Source organism: Neophocaena asiaeorientalis, unplaced genomic scaffold, assembly GCF_003031525.2.
Source record: "Neophocaena asiaeorientalis asiaeorientalis breed wild unplaced genomic scaffold, Neophocaena_asiaeorientalis_V1.1 scaffold606, whole genome shotgun sequence".
Classification (NCBI taxonomy): Eukaryota; Metazoa; Chordata; class Mammalia; order Artiodactyla; family Phocoenidae; genus Neophocaena; species Neophocaena asiaeorientalis.
In genome coordinates this window covers 7,851,418-7,857,858 of record NW_020173687.1, presented here as the reverse complement: position 1 = coordinate 7,857,858, position 6,441 = coordinate 7,851,418, and positions in this window count along the sequence as shown.

Here is a 6,441-nt window from a genome sequence, read left to right as displayed (position 1 = left end):
TTTTTTTTTGCGGTACGCGGGCGTCTCACCGCTGTGGCCTCTCCCGTCGCGGAGCACAGGCTCCGGACGCGCAGGCTCAGCGGCCATGGCTCACGGGCCCAGCCGCTCCGCAGCATGTGGGATCTTCCAGGACCGGGGCACGAACCCGTGTCCCCTGCATCGGCAGGCGGACTCTCAACCACTGCGCCACCAGGGAAGCCCCAGTTACATTTTTTAAGACTACAAATCTGATTCCCCTCCCCTCAAAAAAAAAAAAAATCCTCTTCTCAGTAGGAGTCATAGAAAAGAAAACACCTCACCTGGCCTGCTTAGTGTGAACCCTGCCTGCCTCTCCATTGCTGCTCACCTCTGCACTAGTTCCAGTTCCCCAGGTTTGTCATGCTCCCTTCAGTCATGGGACTCGTACCTTCGCCAGATCTAATCCCCCCAGTTAACCTTCACAGCCCATGTGCCTCTCCTTTGCGGCACACGTGGCTAAAACACTGATAGTTATCTGTGCAGCTTGTTGGTATGTCTTCCTCATGAGATGAAGTCAGGGACCACTTTGATCTCGTGCTCACTCTTGTATTCTCAGCCCGACCCACCATGCAATCTGGCACACCCTAGTGCTCAATCTTTATTATGGGCCAGCAATTCCACTCCTTGGTAGGGATCCAATAGACATGAGAGTTTGTGTCCATCAAAAGGCATATACAGAAATGCTCATAGTGACTTTATTCTATTCTGGAAACAACCCAATTTCCATCAACAGGAAAATGGAGAAATAAATTGTGGTCTATTCATAAAATGAAATACTACACAACAATAAAAAAGAACAAATTACAGTGACATGCAAGAAAACAGATGAGTCTCACAGATATAATGTTGAGTGAAAGAAGCCAGACACAAAAGAGTATGTTGTGTATGATTCCATTGATAGGAAGTTTAGTAATGGTGGAGGGTAGGAGAAGGTCACCTTTTAGAGAAGGATAATAATAAGAACCACTTAGGGAGCATTTACTAAACCACAGGCACCCGATAGATCCCTTATGCCTTAACTAACACACCCTCCACAAACTCTGTGACATTGATTCTTTAATGATTCCCATTTGTCAGATGAGGAAAGCTCTGGGAGGAGGGACACCTTGCTGAGACCACACTGCTGGTAAGTGCAGCACTGAGTCCACTGCTTCTCCCCGTGATCTTGCTCTGTCCTGACAATTATATTAGCTGCTGCACAAGAACAGTTGCCTGGGGCTGCTAGGCCAAAAGATTGCATGAGATAGCAAAGGCCAAGCATTCCCCAACAGGCCTGGGACAGGGTAAGGACTCAGTAAATAGTGTCTATTATGATTCATCCTATGAAAAAAGGGAGGCTCAGAGTGGTTGCTCAAGGCCATATAACTAAGTAACATTGCATTTGTACTGTTTTGACCGTGAATACTATTGTGTGGATTGATTCTAAGTGACTTCCATACTTACCCTGAATGCAGCACCATATAGTGATTTTCATGGTCGCTGAGCACTTTTGTCTTCCTGAACCTTTTCCTCCATAAGACATACTGAAAAGTATATTTTATGACTGCCTGGGCATAAAGACAAATGTAACTCAGGCTGGTTTAGTACATTCAATATTTTTTTTGATTTTAGAAGAAATGAAAATGTTTTCTTGGGCTCCTAAGTTACCGTATGGGCCCCAGGCATTATGTCCACTGGGACTAATGGAGAAGTAGGCTCTGTTGAATGCAGATGGGATTGTCAGGTGTCAGTGATGAAGATGGTGGGTTTCTCTGGGGGAGTAAGGGAGAAAAATGCACTTGAAGATAGAATTCTTTTTTGATGGGAAGAGATTCTACTTCTTTTTTTAAATTGCCATGGTTACTGTAAAATATTCAGCCATCAGCATGACATGACATTTGAGTTCAAATGATAGTGAAGACTTTTTGATGTAATAAAAAAGCAGAAAACAATCTAAAAAAAAAAAAGAGACCACGATTCACAGAAATGGTGTTTTGTATCATTTTATCTGATTTGGAATGGGGTGGGGAGGAGGAATTGATGAAATGCTATAAAACACTAGAGTTTAAATAGGCCTTGATGTAAATAATGAGTCATGCTTTCAGCCTTTCAAAGTATATGATGCTAGTTTCAGGTTAGATAATAGTTTATTGGAGGCAATATAAATATGTAGGGACTGATAGCATCAAGTATCACATAGAATACAGGTTTCCCTGAAAGTTTTAAATTACCTATTTGCCTTGAGTCTGGACCATTCTAGAAGGCCTTTGAAAAACCATGGAAGGAAAAAAAAAAGCCCTCAAGCAACTTGGATGGTATTTGTCCATGGAATTTGAATTGCTCTTACCTAGTAACTGGTGTTTGTAACATTTTATGGAGGTCTTTAAAAAGAAACAAACACAGGAATGGGGGAACTAAAGTAACGCGCTGCACAAGTTCTAAATTTTACACAACAGGGTGCTTACACATCTTCATTCTGTGCGCTTAATGACAGCTGTGTGCCACGGCAGGACAAGGGGAAAGTGTGAAATATGGGTTAATTTCGGCGTTACAGCTGCTATTAACACAGAACCAAGACAGCACAAAGACAACCTACTCTTCTGTCAAGAGTGGCAGGTGTAATTGCTCTAAGGACCAAGTAATGTGAGAACAGATGAACGTGAGACCGAGAGGAAAGCCATTGTGAAGGCAGAGAAAATGGGTTAAGCCATCACGCAATTATCTGATGCCTTTGGTCCTCATCATGGTGAATGAGATAATCTTACCCCGAACCAAGGTGCGTTCAGACCAGAAATGCTAGGCCTGGGTCTAACCCAGATGTCTCCCTCCCGTGGAGCTCCCAAAAATGAACAAAGCAGGCTGGGCGAGGAGCAGCTGCCCTGGTTAGACGTGGCAGGTCTCCCTAGTTCACCACAGTTTATTGTCTCCTCAACGGTCAAGTCCCTGAGGCTTTTACGGAAGAGGGATTTCTAGTCGTCTTTCGTTTTAGGCTAACATTGTAGTTGTTAGAACACTTGGGAGGTGGGGAGGTGTCAGTGACAGTCAAGGACGTGCCCCATGTCAAGGAAGAAATGACCCTTGGCTTCAGCCAGCAGTTGTCATGTTGGAATTTGGGCAAGAGTTGCTGAGGCTTCAGATTGTCCAAAAAAAGCCAGAAATTGAATTTCTTTCAGTTTGAAATCTTGCAATTTTAAATGTTTCCAAATCATTCAAAAATTTAAAATCCGTTAAGAACAGAACAATAAGGCATGAACAACCAACATCTGCAAACCCCAGTCCACAGACCACCAACTTTTGCCAGTTCATAGGGGAATGGAAACATCAATCAGTAGGGCTCTGTGAGGGCTGACAAAAGCCCTTTAACTAATAGTAGAAAAGAAAATCTCATCTTTTCCTTTGGAGGTTTACACTCCCGAGTTTGGACACTCTTCAACAATGTGTTCCCTTTCTTCAACCTGAAGAAAAAGTTAGTAAATATATACGGCAGGGATATTTTTTACAACATCACTAAGTTGTTTAAATGTGGTTTTAGTTTCTTAGTTTCTATGATGGGTTAAAAGAGATTTCAATACATTGCTCAAAAAATGACATTTCTTCAGTAGATGAAAAAGCAGTAAGAGACAGAGTTTGTTTTTTTTCTTTTAATAACGGTCAAGAAAACATCTAAACAATCTTGAATACCACCGGAGAGCGTTCACCAGTAAGTCAATAAAGCAAAAGGGTTATTAACCTCAAGACAGATGCTGTTGCGATCACAGAAAAACCATCTGCCGTGCACCATTTTTTTATTGACACTTCAGGGTAAACTAATAAAACTCTCCATTTCAATTAAGTTTTGGAAACTCATGTGCCCTCTTTCTCAGATGCTGCAAACGGGCATAAAACTGCAGCAGCCACTTTTTTTTTTTCCCCAATCTCCTCTTGCCTTAGGCTGTAGAGCCAATGGCACATTCTAGCATTTCCTTCACCACAGTCCTTGACACAGGAGTCCATGAGATGTGATGTTAACAGAAGGGGGAAAGGTTAAAACCTTTTTTTATTTTTGCAGGTGAGCTTGTAGAGCTGTTTTGAAATTAAATGTGGCTTTAAAGTGTGCTTTCTGTTTCTTTTCAAGACCTCCTAGAATCCTAGGTTGAGCTGGAAGGGATCTTGGGGAATTTTAATACAGCTTTAATGGAGAGGAGAATCAAGGTGCAGAACAGCTGACTCAGTCAGGGTCAAAGAGCAAAAGAATCCGTTTCAATTCCATGTCTGTGGTAGGCAGCCTTCTAAATCGACTCCCAGAGAGTGACCCCTGCCTCTTGGTATTCATGTTTTTGTGTAATCCTCTCTTTTTGAATGTTGGCTGATCCTCTCTTTTTGAATGTTGGCCGGACCCAGTGCCATTCTTCTAATGAATAGAATACGCCAGAAGTTATAGGATGTCACCTTTGTGTAGGTTACAAAAGACTGTGGCTACCATCTTGCTTGCCCTCTTTCTCACTGGTTCTCTCTCTGTCTCTGTCTCTCTTTCTCTCTCTGGCTCTTCTCACATGCTTGCTCTGATAAAGTCAGCTGCAGCTGGGCAAAGAACTGAGGGAGGCCACTGACCAACAACCAGTCAAGAACCGAGGCCCACAGGCCCATAGCCCTGGAGGGACTAAATCCCACTCACGTGAGTGGACCTACAATTGGATCCTTCAGATGAGACCATATCCTCACCAACACCTTGGTTGCAGCCTCATGAGAGATCCTGAGCCAGGCATCCAGCTAAGCGATGAATCCCTGATCCATAGAAACTGAGAGGTGACCTCTGTGTGCTATTTTCAGCTGCTCAGTTTTAGGGAAATTTGTTACACAGCAATAGATAACTAATACAATGTCCCAGGACTCTTGACTTTTAGGCCACAGTTCTTAGTCCAGTTGGCTGCCTTTCTTTGTATTCTTTGTGTATATTTTTTCAATTATTTTGTCCACATCCTATTATCGGTCACTGGCAGGACTCTGTACTGGGCAATGTCCGAAAAACAAAGATGAGGGTGTCAGAGTCCTTATTCTTACAGAATTTTGCTTCAGTAATAAGAACCACATTTTAAAATAGCCATCTTGGTGGCCAAACAAAAAGACTTCTGTAGGGACCAATAAAGACCAGTTTCTTTGTTGGGAAAATTAATATAACGATGCCTACATTGTTGGACTGTTGTAAGAAAAATTAGCAGAAGTAGTGCCTTCTGTGTGCCAAGCGTTGCACTAAGCATACTGTGGATATTAACCTATTCAGCCCTCACCACTTGATGATGCAGGCAGTAGCATTAGTCCCATTTTCACAGACAAGGAACCTGAGTCACAGAGATGTTAAACAAGGTCACACTGGTAAAAATCGGCAGAAAAATGATTCACGTCTCGGGTGTTTGGGTTCTCGAGTCTGCATTTTAACTACTTTACTCTCCTGTTCCTAGAGAAATGAAGAATAATGGGATTACATATGTAAAATGCTTAGCACAGTGTCTGATATTTTTAAGTGCTCAGTAAGTGGTTGCTGTGGTGATGATGATTATCAAAGATACACTTCTGTTGCTGCATTAGCTGGCAGCAGCAGATCCTGTATCTAACAGAGACGTTACGAGTTTCTGATGAAAGCTGACCCAAAGCACTCAAATCCTTTAGGATGTCTGTCAAGTGAAGGAGGTGAATATTTTTTAAATGTTTGTACCTGAAGGTATTAAGATACTTTTCTATTGAATATGATATTAAAAAAAATGCAAAACAAATAACTGGCCCCAAATTTCTCCTCTAACTGGTTTCAGCTGAAAAGGAAATTTATTGGTGTGTAATAACTGAGCATTCAGAGACAGGATTGGCTGCAGGCAGGCTGGATTTGGGGCTCACACAGTGTCACTTGGATTTATTCCTGATGCCGTCTTCTGTGCTGGCTTTATTCTAAGGCTCCAGGCAGTGGTGCCCAGTATCTCCAATGCATGCTCTTCTGTCATCACGGAGAGATGACCTCGGTGGCTCTGTCTTCATATCTTTACAGGTTTAAGCCACTGGGGAGAATAAAAGCCTTCTTGGTGGCACTCACGAAAAACATCGAGATTCACTCTGACTGGACCAGCTTAGGTCACGTGCCCGTCCCTGACCCGAGTCAGGGAGACGTGGTGGTTTGATGGGTGAGGCCTAGGCCGCGTGCTTTGTGCTAGAGCTGCAGGTGAAGCCGCATCCAGGTCCATGAACTGAGAACAAGAAGGGGGATACTATGCAAAGATGTGGGAATTCTTTTTTTTCTTCCAAGTGACTTTATTATTTTATTACTTTTTAAAAAAATTTATTTACTTTTTGGTCCTTGTTGGTTATCTGTTTCAAATATAGCAGTGTGTACATGTCAATCCCAAACTCTCAATCTATCCCTCTTCCCCACTCTTCCCCGCTGGTAACCAGAACTTCATTTTCTAAGTCTGTGAGTCT